Below are 27,823 nucleotides of genomic sequence, written 5' to 3'. Positions count from 1 at the left end.
CTTATCCATGGGAAATATATTCCATGTCAGTGGATGCCTAAAACCAGAGATAGTACTGAACCTGAGATACACAATGTTTTTATCTGTGATAAAACTGAATTTATAAATTAGGCACAGTAACAGTTTAACAATAATAACAAAAAATGAAGTAGAACCATTATAACAATAGACTTAATACAGTTATGTGGATGTAGTTCCCCCCCACCCAATATCTTATTGTGCTGTACTCACCCGTCTTCTTGTAATAATATGAGATGATAAAATGCTTACCTGATAGACAAAGTAAGGTGAATAATGTAAGTGTTGTAACAGAGTGAGGCTGCTACTGATCTTCTGATGATTCATCAGAAAAAGAATCATCTGCTTCTGGACCACAATTGACTGCAAGTCCATGAAACCACAGAAAGCAAAACTGCCAATAGGGCAGACCACTAGATCATTATCTGTCCTTGCTATCAGTGAGGAGCCCAAAGCACAGAGAGGTTAAGTGACTATTCCAAAGCCAAACAGCTTGAAAGTACTGCCACCTGGATACTGCCCAGCTGGGCCTGTTCTTCTGTATTCATTCACATAATAACACAATAATTCAATGCTCCCAATAATAGCACTTTCTGGACACAACCAGTTTGCTCTGATAGGTGCAGTTCCAAAATTTCTCCACATATCCAAAATTTCTGCACACCTCCCGTCCAGCCTTTGGCCTTTTGAAAACAGCTTAACACTAGGTGGGTCTGATTTAATGAAAATCTTGAGAATGAATTGAACGTTTCTAGTTAATATTTCTGAGTATACACTGTTGTGTTTGACATCTTAAAACAGCTGAAACTCTATCTTAAGAATGGGTCAGTTATGTGATTTTTTTTAAGACAAATGAAAATTACAGTTATGTTAGTTATGGGCTGTAATTAACATCACTGTTCGGTTTCCTCTAAAGATGATATTCCTTTCCTGCCTTATAATACCCACTCTTCACTGCTGGTTTCACTCTTAGTAACATTAACCTAAAATACTATAGCAGTCTCCTTGCTCTCTCCCTCTGAGACCTCGTTCCTCCCATTTTACCCTCCCTCTGTCCACGTGACCCAGCATGTGCCAGAGGCAGGGGTTCTTGTTTTAAATCATTTGGGACAAGTTACAATTAAGACTCAGATTTCTGAAACAACAGACTGGACATAAAAAAACCAAAAACACAAAACAAAAAAAAACAGGCTGTTAGTGTCTGATTGCTATACTTAGGGCAGAGAGGGTTATGTCTGAAAGAAATGGAAGCTCAGCAGATTTCAATGTTTGTGGCGCCTAGGGCTAGAGTAAAAATGTTGGGGAGGACGTGGAGAAAAGGGAACTCTTGTGCACTGTTGGTGGGAACGGGAATTGGTGCATCCTGTATGGAAAACAGTATGAAGGTTCCTCAAAAATTAAAATAGGACTACCATATGATCCAGCGTTTCCACTTCTGGGTAGTTATCTGAAGAAAACGAAAACATTGACTCAAAAAGACATATGCACCTCCATTTTCACAGCAGCGTTATTTACCATAGCCAAGACATAGGAGCAACCCAAGTACCTATCAAAGGATGAGTAGATAAAGAAAATGTGGTCTTCAGCCACAGAGGAAAAGAAAACTTGCCACTCGTGACTACATGGGTAGAACTAGAGGGTATTACGCTAGCTAAAATAAGTCACAGAAAGACAAATACCATGATCTCACTAATGTGTGGAATCTAAAACAAAATAAAACAAAACTGAATTCACAGATACAGAGAATAGAAGGGGGGTTACTAGAGGCATGAGGTGGGGGGTGGGGTGGGAGAAATGGATAAGGTGAAACAAAGGCACAAACTTCCAGTTATAGGTTAAGTCATGGAATGGAATGCACAGCATGGTGACTACAGTTAACAATGCTCTACTGTATATTTGAAAGTCGCTGAGAGGGTTGATCTTAAAAGTTCTCATCACAAAAAATAAGTTTTTGTGAATACGTGTGCTGATGGATATTAACTAAACTTACTGTGGTAATCAATTCACAATATATACAAATATAGAATCATTGTTCTATATGACACTCATATGTCTATTATATCTCAATTAAAAAAGAAAACACTTAATTTTAATTCATGTTTCAAAATGTTATATTAAAATGAAAAGGCAAAAACTATTATTGGGGGCAGCCCGGGTGGCTCACTTAGTGCCACTTTCAGCCCAGGGCGTGATCCTGGAGACCCGGGATCAAGTCCCACGTCGGGCTCCCTACATGGAGCCTGCTTCTCCCTCTGCCTATGTCTCTGCCTCTCTCTGTCTCTGTCTCTCATTAATAAATAAATAAAATATTTTAAAAAAACTATTATTGGGGCACCTGGGTGGCTCAGTAGGTGCAATGTCCAACTCCTGATCTCAGATCTTGAACTCAGGGTCATGAGTCCAAGTCCCACATTGGGTGTGGATCCTACTTTTAAAAATAAAATAAAACAAAATAAAACAGAAATAAAAATAAAAGCTATTTTTTTGTGGTAAAAAACTCCTAAAACTTACCATCTTAACCATTTTTAGGTATACTGGACAATACTGTTAACTATATGTAGCTTGTAAACAGATCTCTAGAACTTTCTCATCATGCAAAACTGAAACTGTATGTACTCCTATACCCATTGAATAACTTCTCTTTTGTCTTCCCCCTCTGCCTCTAGCAACTACCATTCTACTTTCTGTTTCTAAGAGTTTGACTACTTTAGTTAGATCTTTATATAAGTGAAATCATGCAGTATTTGTTTTTTTGTGCCTGGTTTATTCCACTTAGCATAATATCCTCAAATTTCATCCATGTTGTAGCATGATTAGTGATATTTAAGTTATTTTTTGGAAATATTAAATCTCACTACGTTTTCTATAAAAATAAAATGATTTACAATTTTTGCCAGCCACAGAGGTAAGTCATTCAGAATTCACTTGAAAGAGAAAAATGGGGGGCATCTGGGTGGCTCAGTGGTTGAAAGTCTGCCTTTAGCTCAGGTTGTGATCCCAGGGTCCTGGGATGGAGTCCCACATCGGGGTCCTTGCAAGGAGCGCGTCTCCCTCTGCCTGTGTCTCTGCCTCCCTCTCTGTGTCCCTCATGAGTAAATAAATAAAATCTTTAAAAGAGAGAGAGAGAGAGAGAGAAATGGCCATGAAGTATGCAGTCATCAATGGCTTCTAGCCATACCTTCAGGATCTACCTCAGTGTGCAGGCTGAGGCTATACCAATCTCATGGGGGCCCTCAGCTAGAGGCTGCTGAGATGTTTCTCATTTGAAAACAAATGCCATTTGTTTTCCATTTGTTAGCCATTTCTGCTCAATCCAGGACTCCTCTACCCACAATCTTTACCCTAGAGATCCCCACCATGCTGGGCCACACTGCCTCAGAACTGTACTACAGTCAGGGTATCCTCCTTCCCAAACTTACTTACTTTCCTCTCTGCCTTCCTGGGTGTCAGATGTACATTGTGGTCTGAAGACTTTCCTGACCCATTCCTTCCTGCTCCCTTTTCTCTTTAACAGATATTTCCCCAAATAAATCCCTTGTACTTCTGACTTTGTCTTGGCATCTGCTTCCTGAAAAACCAAAACTGGCACAACTTTTTAGCATTTAGTATCCATTTAGTTGACAGCCTATAGAGTTGGTATTGCATTCTATTCATGTTACATCTAGGCCCACATATATACAATCTTTAAAATAATATGAATTAATATTGCAAACTATTTCTTGGCCACCATTTGCAGTTTTTGTGGACACAATGCTCTGGAAACACAGATTGAAACATGAGGAGAAGCAAGAACATGGACATTTGCACTACTGAAAAATGATATTTTGTTGTGCAAGAATCTATTACATTCAAGTTACCTTAGAGCAGGCATGCAAAAGTTAATTAATTTGTCTTTTCTTTTTTTTTTTAAAGTTCTTTTTTTTTTAAATTTTATTTATTTTATGATAGTCATCAGAGAGAGAGGGAGGCAGAGACACAGGCAGAGGGAGAAGCAGGCTCCATGCACCGGGAGCCCGATGTGGGATTCGATCCTGGGTCTCCAGGATCGCGCCCTGGGCCAAAGGCAGGCGCCAAACCGCTGCGCCACCCAGGGATCCCTAATTTGTCTTTTCTTTACTAAACATTTCCGCTACTCAAATTCTCACACTAAAGCAGTGCCTATCTCCAATGTCTATAGTGGTAAAAACACACAGACGTTCAGGGCATTCAGATCCCAATGCCTATTGTTTAAAAGTATTTGGGCAAAACATGTGGATAAATATTTTGCTACGTCCTGAACAGTATTAGCCCTGAGGATAGAGGCATAATGTCATAGGTTGTACTAGATGAGAGCCAAGCTCTGGATCACAGTGACAGAGAACCTTATATGTTTTCTGTGTCTATGAAATACTGGTGCCAAAAGCCAGTTGGAAAAGGAAAAGAAACCATGTTGCCTGGATCTAAAGATCTAGGTGCTGACACTTTAAAATGGGTATCCAGACTTCTGAGAAAGAGAGCATATAGTAGGAGGATCCTAGGCTCACCTTGTCCCACAGATACACCTAGATAACACCAACATCACTGTAAATAACCCAGAAAACAACCCAAAGACTGGCAGAAATTACTCTCTGCAGTGAAATATAGAGAAGAGACCACATCAAGGAGAGTAGGTGGGAAAGAGATGCAGTCAGGAGCCAAAATGACCCAAAGGCATGGCCACAGGAGAAAGGGACCCTGCAGGTTCAGGGAGGGGAAAGGATCAGACTCCACTCCAGTACCCCAGGCACAGAGGACCTGCACCATGCTGACAATTCCCCATAACATTTGACTTCGTAAACCAGAGGGGCTTAACTTCTAGAGTTCTTACAATAAATGGGGCTTAATACCTGAAACTTTAAAAATCAGTGGGCTTGGCTCTAGGAAACCTGGAGAGTGATGGAAAACTGAGTAACTGCTCTCAAAGAAATAGCACAAGAAACAGCCCTGCTGAGATAGAGCACAGACGTGGTAATTTGAAAGACACCTGGAGTGTATGGGAGGGCGATTTGTTTGCTAATCTTAGGGCCTTTGCTGCAGGGGCAGGGATCTTTGGGAGACTTCTCTAAGAACAGAAGGGGTGGCAGGTGTCATCTCCACCTCTCACCCCCCTGCCTAGATACACAAATCAGCACAGCATGAACATTCCCCCCCTAGCTTGCTAACAGCATCCCCACCCCTGCACACTTCTGGAGAACTGCCCCCTCCAATCTGGCTACCTCCCATAGCAGACCTGTACAAACCTAGCAAATACTACACACCCCACCTCAGTGCTCTCCTGCACCCACCCCCTTTATTTTTTTTTTATTTTAAAGATTTTTATTTATTTATTTATTCATGAGAGACAGAGAGAGAGGCAGAGACACAGGCAGAGGGAGAAGCAGGCTCCATTCAGGGAGCCCGATGTGGGACTCGATCCCGGGTCTCCAGAATCATACCCCGGGCTGCAGGCGGCGCTAAACCACTGAGCCACCAGGGCTGCCCGTCCCACCTCCTTTAATAAACATGGCAGGGTGCAAGCAGCTCCAAAAGTGATCAGTATCACTCCAAATTGACTCCTGTCCCTACAAGAAATGTTAAAGAGGACTCTTTGAATGGAAAGTAAAGACCATAATTAAGAGTAAGAAAAGTAGGAAGTTTCACAAAAGGAGTAAAAATGAGTGTATCTGTAATAATCAGTAAAGGGATTCACAAAATAAAAGGATGTAACGTATGACTCCATATACTAAAAATGGGGGGTGGGGTAAAGAATGGGTTCAAACTTAACCATTAACTTAATATAGGCTGCTATATGCAGATGTAATATATAAACCTAATGGTAATCATAAATCAAAAATCAGTAATGGATATACAAAAGAGGGAAAGAGAGGGAAAGGAATCTAAGTATATCAGCAAAGAAAGCCAAGTTAAAGTGAAAAGAGAGGAAGGGAAGAAAGGAATAGAGAAGAACTATAAAAACAACCATAAACAAGCAACAAAATGGCAAAATATACATACCCATCTATAACTAACTTGAATGTAAATGGACCAAATGCTCCAATCAAAAGATTTAGGGTGACAGAATATATAAAAAGGACCCATCTATATGCTGCCTACGGGAGACTCATTTCAGACCTAAGGACACATGCAGATTGAAAATGAAGAGATGGAAAAGCATTTATCATGAAAATGGAAGTAAAAAGAAAGCCAGGATGTGATACTTCTATCTAACAAAATGGACTTTAAAACAAAGACTGCAACAAGAGGCAAAGAAGGACACTGTATAATAATAAAGAGAACAAGCCAAGAAGATATAACCATTGTTTAGATTTGTGCACTCAACATGGGAGTATGCAAATACATAAAGCTGCTAATCACACATATATAGGAAGTAATCGATAGTAATACAATATAGTAGGGGACTTTAACACTCCATTTACGTCAATGGACAGATAATCTAAATAAGAATTCAACAAGGAAAGAGTGGCTTTGAATGACACATTGGACTAACAGATAATTGAGAATATTCCATCCTAAAATAGAATACACATTCTTTTCAAGTGCATAGGGAACATTCTCCAGAATAGATCATATTTTGCAGCATTATTTACAATAGCCATGATATAGAAGTGTCCAAGTGTTCACTGATAGATGTATGGATAAATAAGAGGTGGTATAGATATACAATAGAATATTATTCAGCCACAAAAAGGAATGAAATCTTGCCATTTGCAATAACATAGATGGAGCTAGAGAGTATAATGGTAAGTGAAATAAGTCAATCAGAGAAAGACAAATATCACATGATTTCACTCATCTGTGGAATTAAAGAAACAAAAAAGAAATATTGGATAAGGCAGGAAAAATATTCAAGACAAATTACCAGAAGAGAGGGAGCTGCTAAAAGAAAAGGAAAAAGCTCTGGAGATCTTCAGAAGCATGCTCTTGAGTATTTTTGGTTGACTATTTATTATTCTTTGAGTGCCGAAAGGAAACTACCCAAGGTCAGGAAAAGAAACATGGGACATGAGAAGTCCTGACAATTCCCAGAGGTCATGTAGAACTGGGAATGGTTTGTTTTGTATCAGCATGAGTGGAAAGATTTCATAATACATGGGGCATTGTGTAGAATCCTCAAAAGTGGGCCACCTTAGTAGTAGGGCTAAACTATCTCCTAACTAAAGGTGACTCTAGATTTTCCCTGACAGAGAGTGCTTAAAGACAAAAGTGAAAAGGATCCAACTGGTTCCAAGTAACTTAACTATGTGCTGGGACAAAATCCAACACAATTTTAAGGAATACAACAAAACCAAACACTCAAAAATATGGAGTTCACAATGTCTAGCATCCAATCATAAATTACCATGTATGCAAAAGAAATAGGAAATATTATCTATAACCAGGAGACATTTTGACTTAAAAAATAAGAAAAGAAAAATATGATGAGTTAGCAAAGATATTGAAAGAGTTATTATAAATATTCAAGAAGGTAGAGAAACATGACCATTATGAGGAGAGAAATGGAAGACCTAAATCCTAACAGGATCACGCCCTGGGCCAAAGGCAGACACCAAACCGCTGAGCCACCCAGGGATCCCCAGATCTTCAGAATTTCTTAATGAAAAGGATCAAACTACTGAATAATTAAACTGTATAGTTACCTACTCTGTATGACAAATTTTTCCAACCCACAGAGACTTGAAAGAATTCCTGTGTGTCAGGAATCTGAGTGCAGCTTAACTGGGTGCCTCTGGTTCCAGGTCTCTTAGGAGGTTGCAATCAAGCTCTTACCTAGGGTTGTAGTCTCATCCAACAGCTTGACTGGTGGTAAAGCTGAGATCCACTCCACAGGTCATACTTGTGGTTGGCGGCAGGATTCAATCACTTGCCAGTTGGATTTTTCCACAGGGTTGCCTCAAAACATGGCAACTGGCTTTCCATCGTTAGTGATGAGAGAGAGAGAGAAAGAGAGAATCTAAAACAGAAGACAGTCTTCTTATAATCTCAAAAGTAACATGATGTCGCTCCTGCCATATTTTATTCATTAGAAGTGAGCCAGTAATTCCGTTCCAGAGCACTAGTGGGAAGTACCCACGGGCATGAACATCAGATAGTGGAGATCATTAGGTATTATTGTAGAGGCTTCCTACCACAATGGCATTGGAGTTTTATATTTTTGAAATGATTGTCTGACAAATGGTCTTGATTTTATTATTTTTTAAAAATTTTTATTTATTTATGATAGTCACAGAGAGAGAGAGAGAGAGGCAGAGACATAGGCAGAGGGAGAAGCAGGCTCCATGCACCGGGAGCCTGATGTGGGACTCGATCCCGGGTCTCCAGGATCACGCCCTGGGCCAAAGGCAGGCGCCAAACCGCTGCACCACCCAGGGATCCCCAAATGGTCTTGATTTTAATAAATTATTTTGCTTTTACATAGTAGCTAATATTGAAATGCTTAGGTTGGGTCAAGTTTTATGATCAATATTTTAGGCACTGAGCCTGTAAAATATACATACTGTTTTTTATAGGTTCTATATGTTTCATCTAGTAACTTCTCTTTCAGTAAATTAAATAGCAAACTAATTTCCACAACTCTGTTTTTTTTAAATAAATTTACTTTTTATTGGTGTTCAATTTACCAACATACAGAATAACCCCCAGTGCCCATCACCCATTCCCCCCCACCCTCCTCCCCTCTACCACCCCTAGTTCATTTCCCAGAGTTAGCAGTCTTTACGTTCTGTCTCCCTTTCTGATATTTCCCACACATTTCTTCTTCCTTCCCTTATATTCCCTTTCACTATTATTTATATTCCCCAAATGAATGAGAACATATAATGTTTGTCCTTCTCCGACTGACTTACTTCATTCAGCTCAGTTTTTTTAAAGTATTGAAGAGAAAGTAAATTTTCATGGTGAGAATTTCATTTATTATATATTACATAATTGGCTTAAATATTATACACACTTTGGCCATTATATATTTAAATATGCCCTTTCCCTTTCTCCTAGGACTTCAATTACCCATGTATTAGAATACTTGATATTGCTCACAATCATCAATGCTTTGTTAGTCTTTTTTCTCTCTGCTTTATGGGAGTGGTAGAGGGAGAGAGAGTCCTTTTTTTAAAAGATTTATTTAAATAAGATACTTATGTGGTTTGTTTTTTTTTTAAGATCTTACTTATTTATTCATGAGAGACAGAGAGAGAGAGAGAAGCAGAGACACAGGCATGGGGAGCCCGATGTGGGACTTGATCCCGGATCCTGGGATCACATCCTGAGCTGAAGGCAGATGCTCAACGGCTGAATCACCCAGGCATCCAGGGAGAGAGAGTCTTAAGCAGACTCTATGCTGAGTGGGAAGCCCATTGCAGGGCTCAGTCTCATGACCCTGAGATCATAACCTGAGCCAAAACCAAGAGTCAGATGCTTAACCAACTGTACCACCCAGGGGCCCCACTCGTGGATAATTTTCTATTGCTACATAACAAATTAGCACAAACTTTGAGCCTTAAAATTAGCAACGTGAAAGTGATGGTTCTTAAAAATCAACCTGGAAGCAGATCTGCCAACAGAAGAACGTGGTTGAGCGAGTCCAACCAGGAAAAGGAGAAATGGAACCGGCTCCCCATGCCGCCCCCCAGCCCTGGTGTTGCTAAGGCAGCTGCAGTGGCAGAAGTCAAAAGCTCAGGTACAGTGAAGGTCTTCCTGAGGCAGTGGGAGAGACCCAGATCATCTGGAACTGGTGTGGAGTGGTGACAGGATTCTACATGGACTTGTGCTTTAGGAAAACTGAAGAGGCCAAGAAAAAAAAGTCAGACAAGATCTAAGTCCTACACTCAGGATAGACCAGGTCCCTGAGAACAGTCTGTGAGAGAAGTGGCTGGATCATGAATAAATAAATAAATAAATCTTAAAAAGAAACTCTGAAGATCCTTTTTATTTTTTTTAAAGATTTTATTTATTTATTCATGAGACACACACATGGGGGGGCGGGTGTGGGCAGAGACACAGGCAGAGGGAGAAGCAGGCTCCATGCTGGGAGCCTGACGTGGGACTCGATCCCAGGTCTCCAGGATCATACCCTGGGCTAAAGGCGGTGCTAAATCACTGGGCCACCTGGGCTGCCTTGAAGATCCTTTTTAGATAATATAGGGGAAAATAATCCTACTTCCTACTTTGTGTACCATAGTATTTTCATGGGTCAGTAAACAAGTCAACATGTAGCAGGCTTTTACATGAAGATTCAAAATCTAATATATTAATAATTTGGCACCATAACATATTCAACTATTGTCACCAAGAAGTAGTAGGATATAGAGAACAGAGTTTGCCAGGAACCAAAGTAACACTTGGTTCATTTTATAATCTTAGAGAATTATTAGGTTCTTTTAAAAGTGTTCCAGAGAGATATCTTTAATTGCTGGTGCTATGTTCAAGTTAAACAACTTTCTACCCACACAAATGGGTAAAATTATGTGACTCACTAGTTCTCCCACTGAACAGAGCTCCACAAAACCTTTTGGCCATCTGGCTAAGATAGCACCTTTGAGACTAACAACCTAAGGCTCTCTGGAACCCAATAATTATATCAGACTAATATATATAGCTCCTACTGGCTAAATAATGTCCATGCTGGAGACATAAGATAAAGAAAATGATGATTAAAATAGCATTGGTTTAAAGGTTAAAGCTTGTATTATTCATCATTTACAGTTACATTTGTTTCTCACCAAAATTCTTGTGTACTAAATGTTTTATCACAAGCCCTTTTTACCATGCTTATTCTTTGCTATATATTTAGGACAGGGTTTGATAATTCTAGAATTCAAAAACAATTTGACACAGAGTAACTGCTGGTTCCTTATGCTTGCATAAAAAGTAAATAGATGTATAATAATAAGAAAAATCCTACTACCTAACTGCCTTCTCAACCTACCCTTCGCTGGACTTTGGATTTTTTTTCTATTCTACATTGTTTAAGGCATTATTTTTTGGGGGGGGCAGGTTTACTCTAGCTTAATGAGCCAGATTCTTTGAGCCAACAACTACCTTCCTTACAAGCCCATAAACAAAATTGACCATATTTGTTATGGGAAAAGGCAGTCCAATGACATGGTAATGACTGCCTACTGTGGAATTTTCATCTCCTGCAGAAATTTATGGCCCCATTCACCACAGCATCATATGCCTCCTAGAAAAAAAAGCAATGGGTAGTTTATTCCTGTCTAGAAATTGATGTGTAGCCAGGGGTAACATGTGCACATTCACATCTGCCTAAAGTAGGGTGTCAATGTGCCCATGAATCAAAGATTCTTTAGTATTTTGAAATCACAGAAAGTCAGAACAAGCTACAAGAGGCAGGTTTTGGGAGATAGGCTGCACTTTCCTGAAATACGTGCCTTGATCTTTTGCTGCTCCATTTCCTGGGCTGGAAGTTCTCTACAGGTTCTTTTCACTCTAATATTATAATATTTGTGGACCACAAGAGTTCGTTTACGGAATCTTCCTAAGTTGTGCTAGCCTTGTATTAAATCCTTGATGTTATATGATATTTTTCATGGGTGCTTTGGATTATGAGACACCGTGTATGTGGGAAGGATATTACAATATAGCTATGGCTGGCAAGGAGTCATCAAAACTAGTTGAAAAAAGGAAATAGGTGAATGAAAAAGAAAACATAACAAAATAACATGTTTAGCAAAGACCACTAGTGGTGTTCCAATTTCCATTCCCCCCATTTCCTTTATATTAGAACTTCTGATTTTATATATTTTTTAAGATTTTATTTATTTATTCATGAGAGACACAGAGAGAGAGAGAGAGAGAGAGAGAGAGAGAGAGAGAGAGACACAGGCAGAGGAAGAAGCAGGTTCCATGCAGGGAGCCCGACATGGGACTCGATCCCGGGACTCCAGGATCACACCCTGGGCTGAAGGCAGGCACTAAACTGCTGAGCCACCCGGGCTGCCCCGAACTTCTGATTTTAAACAGCCATTGGAAACAGATATTTCTTGGTAATTCACCAGTAGATATGGTCATTTGTCTAAGTCGTAGCCAGTGAGATATAAGGATTAGTATTATGTGCACTATCTGGGGAGAGCCTTGCTGGCTTAAATGCAGACAAGCTGAATGGAACACAAGTATCCATCCTGAACCATGAGATGGAACTTGTATGACAAGGATGGCAGAGCAACAATATCGAGGAGGCCTTGAACCCTGACACTGTGACTGATGTCTACATCAGCTCTGAACTATTTCCAAACTTCATTTACATGACAGAGAAATAAATGGATATCTTTTTTACATTACTACCATTTTGGATATTCTGTCATCCACAGCAGAATTATTATTGATGACAAAGCAGGAATATTTGTACTCCATTTTAATAAAGTTATGTAGGTGTGTGTGTTAGGTCCAGCCACCTAACATCCATTCTCTCATTTTAATATCATTCTGATTTCCTTTTATTGAACTGCCACTCTGTTGCTGTGTGAGGCTGTTGTGGATGGTCATTCTCTCTTTAATGCATCCAAGTCTCCTTTCATTAGGTCCTTCTCACAGTCCTGTTTCAGTGAGAAGCAAGGCAGAGTGTTTTAAAGCTCAGTCCTAAGTCCTCTCGATTTCTTGACTGTGCTCTCCCACAAAGGAATTTATCATCCACACCAGCTTCTGCTATATCTATAAACAGAGGGTCACAAAATACATCTCTAGCCTTAGCCTGTCCCTTGAATTGTTTGCATGAATCAGTCAGAAATGAGTGATACACTCAGACTGGCACAATTTGGGTGGGTAGACAGGGTATAGGGAAATTAAAAGAGGTAGCACAGTGTTCTGGAACAAGCAAGAATGTAGCCAGACCTTCGAGAGACAAGGCTTGGATGGGAAGGTGTCTGACAAGAGCTGTGACCTTTGGTTCAGAGATGCAGCCTTTCCACAGCAACTTGGCAGGGAAGAAGCCAGGAAAACAAAGACCCAACTCACTCCTTTTCCTCCTTTGATATCCTGCTAGTGCACCCCCATTGAACTAATGTGATCTGAAGCCAGGCGCTTCATTGATGCAGGTCAGCCCCATAGGATTGCAAGCAGGGTGGAGAGGTGATCTGGAAGGGCAGACAGAAAATGTGGGGAACAACCCATATATCCAGTTACCTACTTAACATCTTTTGATGTCTCAAGGCACCTGAAATTCAGCATGCCTCAGATGAAACCATTCATGCAACCCCTCCCAAGATTTAGCCAACTGGTCATCTTTCATTATTCCAATCTTAGGAAATGGCATCATTACCAATGTATTTATGCAAGCCAGAAACTGGAAATTATTCTTGGTCCCTCTCTTCCCCTGTCCATCCATACTTAGTCTATTGCCAAGTCCAGCTACTTTTATGTAACCCAAATTCAGCAAAACAAAACAAAATTCATTCTCTCCCAGTTCTTTGATTCTTGAGAACAAAGGTACAAGCAAGGAAGGCAGGCCAGGCTGAGACTGCTAGATCCCTCTCTATTATAAACTCTGTTCTTTAGCCTCTCTTCAATCTCATGAGACCCTTATATTTTTCCAGTAAAGCTTCTTTTTGGTCAACTTAGTGATAATTAGTTTCTGCTGCTTGAACAACAGCTTTAATGAATAAAGTAAAAATGTTTAATTAGAAAGCTAACTAAGAAAGTACTTTGCTCCTCAAATATGTCATCACTCTTTATGACTTACAAAATGTCTGAAACTTGTTCTCTACATATCTTCTCCAGAGAGAGGTATTAAAAGATAATTCTGTTAATTAAAAAATGTAAAGTACAGTTATGTATAATTCAATCATAGCATGGGCCTAAATGTTAGCAATGGGTATAACATAATCAGAGGAGGGATTAGAGGTGATTTGTATTTTCCTCTTTGGGTCTATGGTCTCCATGTCTTCTACTATAAGTACTTATTATCTTTGTAATTGAATTTTACAAAGTGAGTAAACATTATCTTAAAAAATAAATTATACTGTATTGATGCTGAAATAATAGTAAAAATGCTTTAATACTACATACCAAGGCAAATAGCAAGAAAGCAGCTATTACAGAACTGTACTTAAAACTAAGGTTTGGGTTTGGGATGGGTGTTCTAGTGACACATACACAGTGGCTGAGGTCATTCATTCAATATGTATCCGTAGATTGTCTGCTTATACTGTATTACTTATATTTCAAACAGGTTGTTTGACTAACAGACTGCATCTTCATTATGTGTCTCTGCATAGCATATAGTCCATAGAGGTCTAACAAATACAAATGAATGAAGACTTTCATCCCCCTCCCCCTTTTTAAAGATTTTATTTATCTGAGAAAGAGAGAGCATGATCAGGGTAAGAAGGAGGGAAAAGCAGACTCCCCACCAAGCAGGGAGCCTGATGAGATGCTCCATACCTGGATTCTGGGATCGTGATCTGTGCCAAAGGCAAACACTCAACTGACTGAGCCACCCAGGCACTCAATACTTTCATTCTTAAAACACTTCTAGTCTTGTAGAGAGTTACACAAAGTGTGGCGTGGGAACCCCCTAAATCACAGCCACCTGTGGCAGTGGTTCAATGAAAATGCTTAGGTTACTCCCCAGGAACCAGGGGAGATGACATATTGAAATGAGATTTAAAGCTGATTTTGAATGATATAAGGCAGTAAGGAAATCACTGGCCAAAGAAACAAGAATATGGCATTCTAGTTAGTATAAGACAAAAAAATATTTAAGGACATAATTCTAGAGTTTCCCAATTTAGTAACTTGTAAATACTGTGTCATAACAACAGTATTACAGATTTATACTTCTACTACCAAGACAGTATACATGTTTGAGTTAAAAGCTGACTGCTGGCACTATGGTCCTGAAAAAGTAATTAACATATTTATTAATTATCCTTCTGTTTATACTTCAAATAGGTTAATTGTTTGACTAACAGACTATACCTTTGTTATACGTCACATGTGATCAATAACAAGTTGGATTTTTACAGGTACCGTTGAGTTAGAAATATCTCATATTTCATACCTGGAGCCAAGTTCGACTGACTCTATACTAATACTACCTTTAAGTTCATAGAACATCCAGAAAACTTACATGTAAGTTGTTTTCTAAAAGTTTACTACTGAAATATTAACAAACGATTACTTTAAAATCGTAACTCCCTATTCTGCTTTTACCTTGTCTTAATTGTAGTTAACTCATCTATCCATTCGTCGACTGATTGATTGATTGACTGATTCAGTCATTCATTCAAACATTCATTTACACAGAGCACTGTATACATGTGTAAGACACTGGAGATTCAATAATAATTAAATGCTTCCTCAAAAAAGAAAAGTTTGTAGATAAATTTACAGATAAAATGAATAGGAGAGGTAGTATCTAATAAATGCCACAAACTGAAGCATACAAAGTACTAAGAGAGCTCAGAGGTGAGAAAGCTGGCTGCCATTGGGTTTCACAGGACAGCTTTGCCATTGACAGGCCAGATAATGAGGGAGTAAAACTGACAGTCTCAGCAGTTGGATATAGGAGTGGAAGAATCAAGCAGATGCTTGGAGTCTGGGTAGTGATAATGAAAGCCAAGAGGAGAACAGCTTTTGAGATGGGGGGAAAAGGAGTTCTGTTTAGGGCCAAATCTAATATGCTGCTGGGATTATCTAAGGAGATATGAGAGCAGGGAGTTGGGAAAACTAGTCTCTGGTCCTGGAGAAGGTAGAGGGCTGAAGGTCTCAGGGTCAAGGGTGGAGTCAAGGCTCACTGCCAATTCAAATTGTGGCCTAAGTTGTGTTGCTAAGTCTCTTTGATTTTCAACTTCATTCCGTGCAAAGTGAAAATGCTGCATTAAATCCAAGTCCCCAAAGCATGGTACACATACACTGCAGGATTTTAGGTGGTCCACACAGAAACCTCATTTTAATGTTTTCTATTTATTTTCATGTGTTTTACCATATATATATATATATATATATATATATATATATATATATACACACACACACATATATATGTATATATATTTATTTATTTACTAAGTATAAGTGTATAAGTATATATATACTGATATATATTGCATATATATATATGTATATATATATATTGCACAAGAAAGCCTTGATTTCATTGACATTATTTCTTTGGCTAGGTAAAGAAAAAAGGCATGTTGGTTGTTTTTGTTTGTTTGCTTTAAGATTTTATTTATTTATTCATGAAAGACACACAGGGAGGCAGAGACATAAGCAGAGAGAGGAGAAGCAGGCTTCATGAAGGGAGCCCAAGCAGGACTTGATCCCGGGACTCGGATCACACCCTGAGCTGAAGGCAGATGCTCAACCACTGAGCCACCCAGGCATCTCGGCATGTTGGTTTTTAAGCAACATTACATTATAAAGGCAATAGTCTGGTAAGGTGGAAATTGTGCAGATAGCTTGCAAATGCAAAGTTTGTGAGGCCAAATTTTAGGTTGTCTAGAAGGTGCTTAATACAAAATAGTCCTAAATTCTCTCTAAAATCATAGGTTTGATGGTATTTTCATAGGTGGAAGTGAAGGACTAGATAAGATCATCAAGAAAGAGTATATGAAACAAGAAAGGCACCCAGAGCAGAGCCTGGAGGATCCTACACTCAGGAATGAAGAAGAGAGGTGGGACCAGGATGAGGCAGTCCTGTCAGCAGCCCCAGATGGAGGGAGGGGTGCTGCAGGCAGAGAAGGAGGCAGGCAAAGAAGAGTGGCAAGGAGTATGCCTCTGTTCTTAACTCCAGAAAGTGGGACGTGGGGAGATTTTACTGTGTAGAGGGGGCAGAAGGTGGAGGAGACAGCTAGTTACTTGTAATTCACATGCCAAGTGGAAGTACTCTGATCCCACGATTCAGTAAGCTGAGAGAAAAGGAGGGTAACATTAACCGTACATAGTAGAACAACAAACTCAATCATGCTTTGAATCAAATGTCCCATGCTCTATGTCTGCATCTACTCTTCTACGTGTGGGCAATTCATTCTAACTGACATTTAACTGGCGTCTAACCAGTTCCAGACACTATTCAAGGTGGTGGGGATTTAGAAATAGATGAGATACAGCTACTGCCCTAAAGTGTAGAAAGGAAGGCAGACATATTTATAAATTGTGTGTCCAAGATTGTGAATCCGAGAAACCACCAAGGAGCCAGACACCGATGCAAGTGCACGAGGGTTTATTTGCAAGCTGGAGCTTGGGTCCAAGTATACCCGACACAGCGGAGCAGGGACTTGGACCCCGGAAGTGGGTTACAGCTGGGTTTTTTAATGGGCTGGTCTAGGGGATTTTCAGAATGGGTGGAGGATTTTCTCAAGTTCTGTTTACATTCTGATATGGAGCTTTCAAGGGCATTGAGCTCTGTTCTCATTCTAATATGGGGCTTTCTGCCATGGGTGTGGGCTCTGTTGTCTTTCTGATATGGGATTCCCTGCCGAGGACATTCTGCAGTTTTTCCCATAAAGTTCAGTTCTTATTCAGAGGGGCCTAAGATGGCTGTACTTGTGCTAATGCTAAACTTGAGGTGGAATGGCCTTAATTTTTCTCAGCCTCCACATAAATAAATTAGAATTCAGTGTGAAGACTCCAATTATAAGAGTACATGCAAGAAACAGCAGTAGAAGAGAAAGCATAAAACTCTGCTCCAATGAGAATGGAAGAAAGGGTTAATCAGGAAAGACTACCCAAATTGGATGACCCTAAGTCCTAAAGGAAATTTTACATTTCTAAACACTTTAAGATTTATTTATTCAAACAATATTTATTGAATGCCTATTATGTACCAGGCACTATTCTAGCTAGACCTTAGGGATTAACAGCAAATAAGAGTGATTTTAAAAATCCCTGCTCTTGTGGTATTTACAAGCTAGGGAGGGAAGACAAGTAACAAATCAGCAAATAAATAATATTGAGATGGTGATTAAGGGCTATCTGGAAAAATAAGATAAGAAGGGAGGGTGGGAAGGGCTTGATTTAGAGTGATCTGTTATTTTTAAAAGAGTAGTCAGGGGAAGCCTTAGTAAAAACAGGATCTTGGAACAAATTCCCGAAGGAGAGGAAGCAAGCCATGTAGCTTTATAGGAACAGTGTTCCAAGAAAAGGGAAAAGCAATTACAAAGGTTCTGAAGTGGAAGTATGCCTAATGTGTTTAGAAAAGCATAGAACAGAGTGAGTGGACACCCAGGAGTCATAGGAAATAGGTCAGAGAGTTAACAAAGAGCCAGATTAGGTTTGAACATTTTAAGAGCTCTAGAAACCTCATCCAGGTGGGTATGTCCAGTAGACATTGGGCTCTTTGAATCTAGAGTTGAGGTGTGAGGTCTGAGCTGGGCATAGATGGTCCATGGATGGTATTTCAAGTCATGAGCCTGCATGAGACCAACCAAAGGAGTGAATGTAGATGGCGAATACAGGTCTGTGGACTAAGCCAAGAGCCCTCCAGCATTTGGAGATCAAGACAACTAGAAAGAACCAGGAAAGAAAAAAAAAGAAACCACTAGAAGGGAAGAAGGGAAGCCAGGAAAGTGCAATGTCTTTGAAGCCCAGTGAAGAATAATAGTTTCAAGAAGGAAGGAGCGATCAACTCTGTCAAATGGGTTAAATGCTGCTAATGGGTCAAATAAAAGGAAGACTAGGAGTTGGCCATTGAATAAGCAGCATACTAGTGCTTGTTGATCTCAAAAAGACAAGTTTTGGTACATGAGGGGAGCAAAATCCTTTCTTAGGAGTTCAGGAAAGGAGAGTAGAACTGGAACTGGGGAGCGCAGACCAATCTTTCGAGTTTAAGAAAAAAGAGGCAGAGAAATGGGACAGCGGTCAGAGGGAGATGTGGGGTCAAAGAGCTTTTAAAATTTAAGGGTTTTTGTTGTTGTTATTTTTTAAGAACAGGGGTAGCACAGCCTGTTTGTGTACTGACGAGTGTGATCTAAAAGAGAGGACAGCCCGGGTGGCTTAGCACTGCCTTCGGCCCAGGGTGTGATCCTGGAGACCTGGGATCAAAGTCCCATGTCAGGCTCCCTGCATGGAGCCTGCTTCTCCTTCTGCCTGTGTCTGTGTCTCTGCCTCTGTGTGTGTGTGTGTGTGTCTAATAAATAAATAAAATCTTTGAAAAAAAAAAAAGAGAAAAGTTGGTGATAGAAGAATAAAAGAAAACTGCAGGAGCAATGGGTCTGAATAGAATAAAAAGAAGAATGATAGGAAAATATGCACAAAAATGTTTGGTTATTGAGACAAATAATCATTCATACATTATTCATCAACTCAGGTTCCCTCCATGGGCACAAGTGTTTGTGTGTATGTTTTTGACATTTTTGTGTAAGTATGGTACACATGGCCTGATAATAAACTTGTTCCTCTCTGGTATCATGGTGTTGAATATATCCATATTTGTGTTGTTCTAAAAGAGCATCATGACTTCCAGGCATTCACCCAATTATTCGTTCAACAGATACCTATTGAGCACATCTACTATGTGCTAGACATTTTGACAAGTGCTAAGGATACAAATGGTGAGCAACACAGACATAGTTATCCTTGTCTTTAAGGATCTGAAAATCAGATCAGTAAGCAAGTATTTACAACACATATAAAAACTACAAAAGGGGCACCTGGGTGGCTCAGTGGTTAGGGTGTCTGCTTTTGGCTCAGTTTGTGATCCTGGGGTCCTGGGATCAAGTCCTGCCTCAGGCTTCCTGCAGGGAGCCTGTTTCTCCCTCTGCCTGTGTCTCTGCCTCTCTCTGTCTCTCATGAATAAATAAATAAAATCTTTTTTTTTTTCTTAACTGCAATGGTAGAAGTAGGTACAGTATGTTCAGAAAAGTTTAGAAACATTGTGAGAGAGGTCAGGAAAGCTTTCCTATAGAAGTAACATTGAAGCTGAGACTTAAAGAGAAGAAATTAGCTAGACACAGGAGTAAATAGTGTTCTGACCTCTCAGCAAGTGTGACAGCCACTGTGTTTCCAAGTAATTTACATAGACCCATGATTAAAAAGCCCAGATATTTACATAAGGGTTGCTGCTTTCCAAGGCACTATCCACACATTATGTGACCTTTACAAAAATCTGGATATGTAATCAGTGCCGTGTTATTATCACTATATTACATGTGACCAAGTTGAGGTAGAGAGAGATTAAATTATTCCCTGTCTTAGTCTGTTTGGGCTGCTATAACAAAATATCATAAACTGGGTGGTTTATAAACAACACAAACATTTCTCACAATTCTGGAGCCTGGGAAATCCAAAACCAAGACTCTGACAGATGTGGTGTCTGGTGGTTCATGAATGGTCACCTTTTCCCTGGCAGGGACCAGGGATCTCTCCAGGGTCTCTTTTACAAGGGCACTAATCCTATTCGTGAAGGCTCCACCCTCATGACCTAATCACACCCCAAAGACCCCCATCTCCTAATAACATCACATTGGGGTTTAGGTTTCAACATATGAATTCAGAGGTGGAGGGAGGATGACAAAACATTCAGTCTCTAGCACTCTCTGAAGTCTTACTGGTACTTAAGGATCCTGTGCTTTGAGGGGCACACTGGCACTGCAACATCTAAGTGAGGTTTGTTCTTTTCAAATCAGTTTCTTGAGTAGAAATCTGATGCTACTATTGCTCAAAACATCTTTGCAACTCCTCTTCCACTCATACCCTTTGGCATGTAGAAAATGTTCATCCTTACAGCAAGGAATTTGGGGAATGTCAAATGGAATTTATAGCCAATTCTACTGGTCAAGTTTTTCTTTTTAACAGCTTTATTGAGATCTAATTTATATACCATAAAATTCACCCATTATACATTTATGTTGATGATTTTTGATAAATCTGTAGTTGTGTAGTCATCACCAAAACCCAGCTTTAGGATGTTAGTTTGTTTTCATTATCTCATAAAGCTCCCCAGTGCCCACATACATTTAATCCCCACTGCCCTAGGCAACCACAGATCTTATTTCTATGCCTATAAATTTTCCTTTTCTGGATATTTTCTTTAAATAGGATCATACAGCATGTGATTCTTGCTCCTACTTCTTTCACTTAGCATTATGTTTTTGAAGTTCATCCTAATACATGTTGTAGCACCTGTCAGTACTTTATTTCAATATGTCATTGAATAGTATTTCATTGTATGGGTATATCATATTTTGTTTATCCATTCTCTAGATGATAGACATTTGGGTTTTTAGTTTGGGGCTATTGTGGATGCTATAAACATTCCCATGCATGTCTCTCTGTGGTTGTTTTATTCTGTTGAATAAGGCTTTTTAGTATAGTCCGAGTTATGCAACCATTATCAATCACTATCTAATTGCAGAACATTTTCATCATCCTAAAATGAAATCCCGTATTCACTAGCAGTCATGCCTTATTTTCCCTTCCTTCCATCCCCTAGAAACCACTAATCTACTTTCTAACTATAGATTTACCTATTCTGAGCATTTTATATAAAGGAATCATACCATGTGGAGCTTTTTGTGACTAACTTCTTTCACTTAGCATAATGTGCTCAAGGTTCACCCATGTCATAGCATGTGTCAGTGCTTCATTCCTTCTTAGTGGCAAGTAATACCAGATATTCTATGGACACACCACACTTTAACCATACATCAATTGATGCATACATTTGTGTTGTTTCCACTTTTTGGCTATTATGAATAATGCTGCTATGAACATTTGTGCACAAATTTTTGCATGGACATGCGTTTTCAATTCTCAGTTCTCTGGGGTATATACCTAGGAGTGGATTTACTGGGTCACATGGGAACTCTCTGTTCAACTTTTTGAGGAAGTGCTAAGCTGTTTTGTAAAGTGGCTGCACCATTTTACATTCTAATCAGCAAAGTATGAGGGTTCCATTTTTTTCCACATCCATACCAACACTTGTTATTATCTGTATTTTTTTAAAGTGTCTGTGTGGGGGGAGCAGAGAGAGAGACCATTTTAAGCAGATTCAACACCCAGTGCATGAGCCCGACATGGGGCTTGATCTCACAACTCTTGAAATTATGACCTGAGCTGAAATCAAAAGTCAGACACCTAACCTACTGAGTTACCAAGGTGCCCCATCTGTATTTTTTTAATATTCATCCCAGTGGGAATTGATAAGGTTTTGATCGAGGCTTTAATAATATTAAGTTTTGGTAAAATTAAGTAAAACTAATACCATCAATAAGAACAAAAAAGAATCCCAGAGATTGATAGCAAAACGAAGAAAGAACTTTTGTGTGACATAGTTTTGACTGTTAACAATTCCCAAATAGCTGCTTCCTATGATCCTGGAGTAGCAGTGGCTTTGTAGCCTGAATGTAGCCTTCGTGTGACCCTCAAGATGGACAACACTATTGTCTCCCTATGTCTGTCTGAGGATGCAGGAGCTTTGGGATTCAAACATTGTAGGTACGAAGATAAATCAGTCTGACTTCTTTGGGGGGCAATTGAGTTAGTAAGTTTCAGAGGGCTTAAAGTGAACAATTTCAGCTCTCAGAATTTATCCTGAGAAAATAGACACACACAAAATTTATGCACAAAGATGTTCATCACAGTATTATTTATAAAGAATTACTAAAGGCTTTAAAATCTTAAATCTTCTTTGTTCTTCTCTGTATTTTTCAAATCTTCTATTGTTTCTTTATATAATTAAAACAATTCAGAATAAATACTATTTTTTAAAATCCCTATGAATCTTCAGGGTCCAGCCACCTAGGCTGCATCGTTTTTTATGCTTCTTTCAATCTTCTAGGTGTTCCTCCTCCCTTGGCACTCCAGGTACATGTAGGGCTGGACCTGAGGCAAAATATACTAAGAGAAGGATTGTTCCTAATGACGGAGATATGTCACCAAAAGTGACTTTTTTTTTTTAAATTTATTTATGATAGTCACAGAGAGGGGGGGGGGGAGGCAGAGACATAGGCAGAGGGAGAAGCAGGCTCCATGCACCGGGAGCCCGACGTGGGATTCAATCCCGGGTCTCCAGGATCGCGCCCTGGGCCAAAGGCAGGCGCTAAACCGCTGTGCCACCCAGGGATCCCCCAAAAGTGACTTTTTAACCAGGTTTCTAACTCTTCAAAAATGGAATATACTTCTTGATATTCAAGACTTCTTTCTGGGATTATCAACAAGAAAATTTTTCTCTTTTCCCTAAATAGGCTGTGGAAATTCACTTTTAACCAGCCTTTTAAAAGGGGTTGAGCAAACTTGTGATGTTTCCTACAAACCTAAGATGGCGATATCCCTGGGTCGATCCTCCACAGTGAATGGCTGGGTTACTCCTGTAACTAAGGAGAGAAAACTTTCAAATGCAGACAATGATCCATGGCTAAATCTCAGAGAAAGACTCCTTTGTAATGAGCTAATCAAATAATAACAACCTCATAGTAATAGCTACCCAACAACAGCCTTGCAACTTTCCAGAAACTGCTTATTAAACCTCAGGGCATTATATATACTTCATGATTTCCCTACCCAAATGAGTAGTTTCACTAACAAGTTTTAACTGGTAAAGTAAACTTTCCTCATTCATGTAGGAAATCTGCAAAAAGAAATGAAATGTATATGTGTGTGTGTGTGTATATATATACATATACATACATACACATATATTACTATAGAATTCAGCATTGTTTTATTACCTACACTAAATCGTCTAGGCAGATAGCCAAAAACCTCAAAATAAGCTTCCCTTTAGTGCAAATAAGTATCAATGAATAATTTAAAAATAGTTCATTATATTGAATTATAATCAGCAATATCTGAGATTATTACATTCTATATTTTATGTACTGTTCAACTGCTTTAATTATAATTTTGGTTTTTTTTTTTTTTTTTAAGATTTTATTTATTTGAGAGAGAGAAAGCACAAGCAGGGGGAGTGGCAGAGGGAGAAGCAGGCTCCCAGGCAAGTAGTCCCATGCAGGACTGGATCCCAGGATGCTGAGATCATGACCTGAGCCAAAGGCTGACACTTAACTGACTGAGCCACCCAGGTACCTCGGTTATGTTTTATATAATAATAATAAAAGAAAAATATCACATGTCACTAGTGTATTATAACAACGGGTATAATAATGTTAAGTAACAATGCATCCTTAAGTGTGACTCCATAAAGAAAATTCACATATATCATAGCTTAAGAACACTTTAGAAAATATCACATCAATATATATATTTTTTAGATTTATTTATTAACTTGTTCATGATAGACATAGAGAGAGAGAGGCAGAGACACAGACAGAGGGAGAAGCAGGCTCCATGCCGGGAGCCCGACGTGGGACTAGATCCCAGGACTCCAGGACCACGCCCTGGGCCAAAGGCAGGCACCAAAACGCTGAGCCACCCAGGGATCCCCCCACATCAATATATATTTGAATGGACTTGTAATACCAGGCAAATAAAATAGCAAACAAACCAAACATTCCCCTACTTGATTAAAACAGCAATACAATGTCCGTTAGCAACAAACTTTGTAACAGAGAAAGAAGGGTGGGGGAGAGAAAGAGAATAAGAGAAGACAGGGAATCTAAAATTTCAGTATCAAGTCCCAGAACAAAGTAATCTTAAAAATGTTCTCTTCTCCAGATATGTCTCATAGCTCATATTCATATTAATGTACAATAACCTGTTCTATATTTTATTCATTTTCATTGATAATTGGAATTACTAAACTTCTTTCTTAGCTTTAAGCACAAATTGAGCACTCTTAGTGAAATGTTAGCAAATCCATCCTTGAAATGTTATGTATCATGTAAATGGCCCATTTCTGGCAAACCTATGTCCACAGGGCTTGTATCAAATGACTACAGTTAAGAAGGACAAAAATGTTCCAAAGGTCCTCTGACCAACAGTATAACCTCATGCATTGTGTACCACAGGTCTTCAATCAATAAAGAAGGAGAAAGATTGGAGAATTTGCTAAGCACATATACAAATCAGAAATCATGTTTGTTTTTTTTTTAAAGATTTTATTTATTCATGAGAGATACACAGAGAGAGGCAGAGACACAGGCAGAGGGAGAAGCAGGCTCCAAGCGGGGAGCCCGACGTGGGACTCGATCCTGGGTCTCCAGGATCACGCCCTGGGCCGAAGTCAGCGTTAAACTGCTGAGCCACCCGGGGTGCCCAATCATGTGTTTTCTAAAAAAAATGAACAGAGGGTATCCAGTTGGTTAAGTGCCTGCCTTTGGTTCAGGTCATAATCCTGGGATCCTGGGGTCAATTCCCACATTGGACTCCCAGCTCAGTGGGGAGTCTGTTTCTCCCTCTCCCTCTACCCCTCCCACCTGCTTGTGCATGTGTGCATTCTCTATCAAATAAATAAAATGTTTAAAAAAAAGTGAAGAGAGACATAAAAGGGCTATCCTTTTTGAATCCCTTACAGTCAACCAGATACAGGATTTAATCAATCTCAGAACATGTTCCTCTTCTGAAATAGAGAAAAAGATCTCATAATTATAACAATGTCACATATACCACATCATACCAGGAAAGCTGATGAGTCACTGGAAGGGGCCTCTACACTACTTGAGAAAAGCCATGTCAAACCTGACTCAGCTCTTCATGCCTTTCCTGCGACTATGTCAAGGGACTCCCCTGCTTGGCCCCAAAGACAGGTGGGAGGCAGAGCATCTGCCATACCACCTGCTGTTTCTACACAGAAGAACCCCCCCACCTTCCCCTCCTGGACTACAGCAAAGTCATCCAGAAAAAATACCCTATTCTCAGATCTGGGCATAAAGGAGTGGGTGGCTATTTAAGGTCTTTCATTCTGACTTACTGCACCCCTAAGAATAGAGTTCTCCTTTAAGAGATTAGGTGCTAAGAGGGCTCAATTCTGATTATTGCCTGAATTAAAACCTGTTACAATTAGGGAAACTGGGGTGAGCTGCCCCTGCTGGCATAACCCTGGAGTCCATCTATCAGAGATACTAGTATTAACATAAATGACTTGGTTCTAGCCTGCAGCTAGATTTGGGCACGTGGGACATAGACAACCCCTAAGTCACCTTAGTAACCCAGAAGGTTCTATAGCCCAGAAAAATTATGATTTGGGCTCATAAATAAAAAGTTAAAACATGACCGAAAGAGAGGTCCTATTTCACTTTATTGTATCATGAGGTTACATGAAAATTCTGTCAGATATGTGTTCCACCACTTGTATTATTTGTGTGCTTCTTTTAATTAAAACTATAAGCTGCTTTACAAGTATATAAGTATATACCAGTTACTATTTTGGCAGGGGAGAGAGGGAGAGAGAGAAAGAGAAGAGGGGAAAGGCAAAGGTAAAGGGAGAGAATCCCAAGCAGACTCCCCACTAAGCATGGAACCCTACATGGGGCTTGATCTCATGACTCTAAGATTGTGACCTGAGCTGAAATCAAGAGTTAGACACTTAACCTAGTGAGCCACCCAGGCACCCTCACAATGTATTTTATATTTATTCTGCACATCTTTTTCTGGTCTTCATTTCAATATAAACACATTATGTAGTTATAGTCAAGATTTTGACATAATTTGAGTGCTACTGACAGTAATAACAAATTAGAAATCTTTCTTGAGTAAAATTTTTAGGTGTTTTTTCCTTAATTAGCTTGAATTTGAAGATACCACTCTGCTCATGCACAAACAAATGGAATATTCAAAAACCTTTTAAAGCAATACTTAGGTTGGAAACAAACTATGATATTTGATCTCATGTTCAAATGTTATAATGAAGTCTTTACTGCAGAAATGATTATATAATATTTAAATTTCTCCTATAAATCAATAGCACTCAATCGCCCTTCTTTCATCTCTCAAAGCAATATCTAGATCTATATGTTTCTTAAATTCTTCTCATTTCTAATTTTTTTAATGTTAAGACGTTATATTTCCTGCAATATCCTACTTCAAAGGACTCAAAATCTTAGAAATTACCCACATCTTCTTGAAGTATGAATACCAGGTTTCCTTTATTATTTAATTTTTTTCTAAAGATTTGATTTATTTATTTGAGAGAGAGAAAGGGAGCATGAACAGGGAGAGTGGCAGAGGGTAAAGCAGACTCCTTGCTAAGCTTGGAGCCCGACATGGGGCTTGATCCCAGGACTCCAGGATCATGACCTGAGCTGAAGGCAGATGCTTAACCCACTGAGTCACCTAGTCGCCCCATCAGGTTTCTTTTAAATTACGAGACTACGTAAGTTAAAAAAAAAATCTATAATCCTTAAAAACTCAGTCATTATTACAGAGATTGACGATATGGTAATAAAGGAACTCTGAAGTACACTGACACAGGTGAGGATGTGGTCAGTATAATGCAGGCAGCAACAAACCATTTGTCTTTCAAAGGACCTCAAATTGTAACAGAACTGAAGGAATAATGGCAAACAAGTTTCCAGAACTGCTAAAACCACACAGGAAAACCCGAACCAGCCATCTAAGACAGATGGAGACAGATGCTTAGGGCTATGCAATAAAACTTGTCTAAAGAGAGTTACTAGGGAAAGAAAAATCTCAAATCTCAGAAGAGAAGGTAATTAATCCAATTATTTCAATGAATTTGAGCTTCTTGCTACAATGTTTCTAGAACATTCATGTGACTGTGATCTTGACAGTATGGTCATTTATTTATAATACAGCAGCAAGTATCTGATATAAAATTATAATATTCCAAGAGTACTTTAGTAAAATGCTTTATATAGAGTAAGAATTTTATATTCCTGTTACTCCCTCATTTATTACTCATCTTAAAGTTAACTGAGTAAGAGAAAATGGTTATTTGGGAGCAAGAGGAAGAAAGAAAACTGAGGAAGGCCATCTA

The 27,823-nt window shown here is 39.2% G+C and overlaps 1 long non-coding RNA gene across 2 annotated transcripts in view; it reads right to left on the bottom strand.

Annotated features, from left to right (window-relative positions):
• Positions 1 to 27,823, bottom strand: part of LOC111098665 — a 40,908-nt gene that overhangs the window by 6,572 nt on the left and 6,513 nt on the right. For both annotated transcript variants that reach the window (XR_005369737.1, XR_005369736.1), the window contains exon 2: positions 7,804 to 7,987. This is a non-coding gene — a long non-coding RNA (uncharacterized LOC111098665). The remainder of the gene's footprint in view (positions 1 to 7,803; positions 7,988 to 27,823) is intronic.

This window comes from Canis lupus, chromosome 14, assembly GCF_011100685.1.
Source record: "Canis lupus familiaris isolate Mischka breed German Shepherd chromosome 14, alternate assembly UU_Cfam_GSD_1.0, whole genome shotgun sequence".
Taxonomy (NCBI): Eukaryota; Metazoa; Chordata; class Mammalia; order Carnivora; family Canidae; genus Canis; species Canis lupus.
This window is presented reverse-complemented; position numbering and strand designations above follow the sequence as displayed.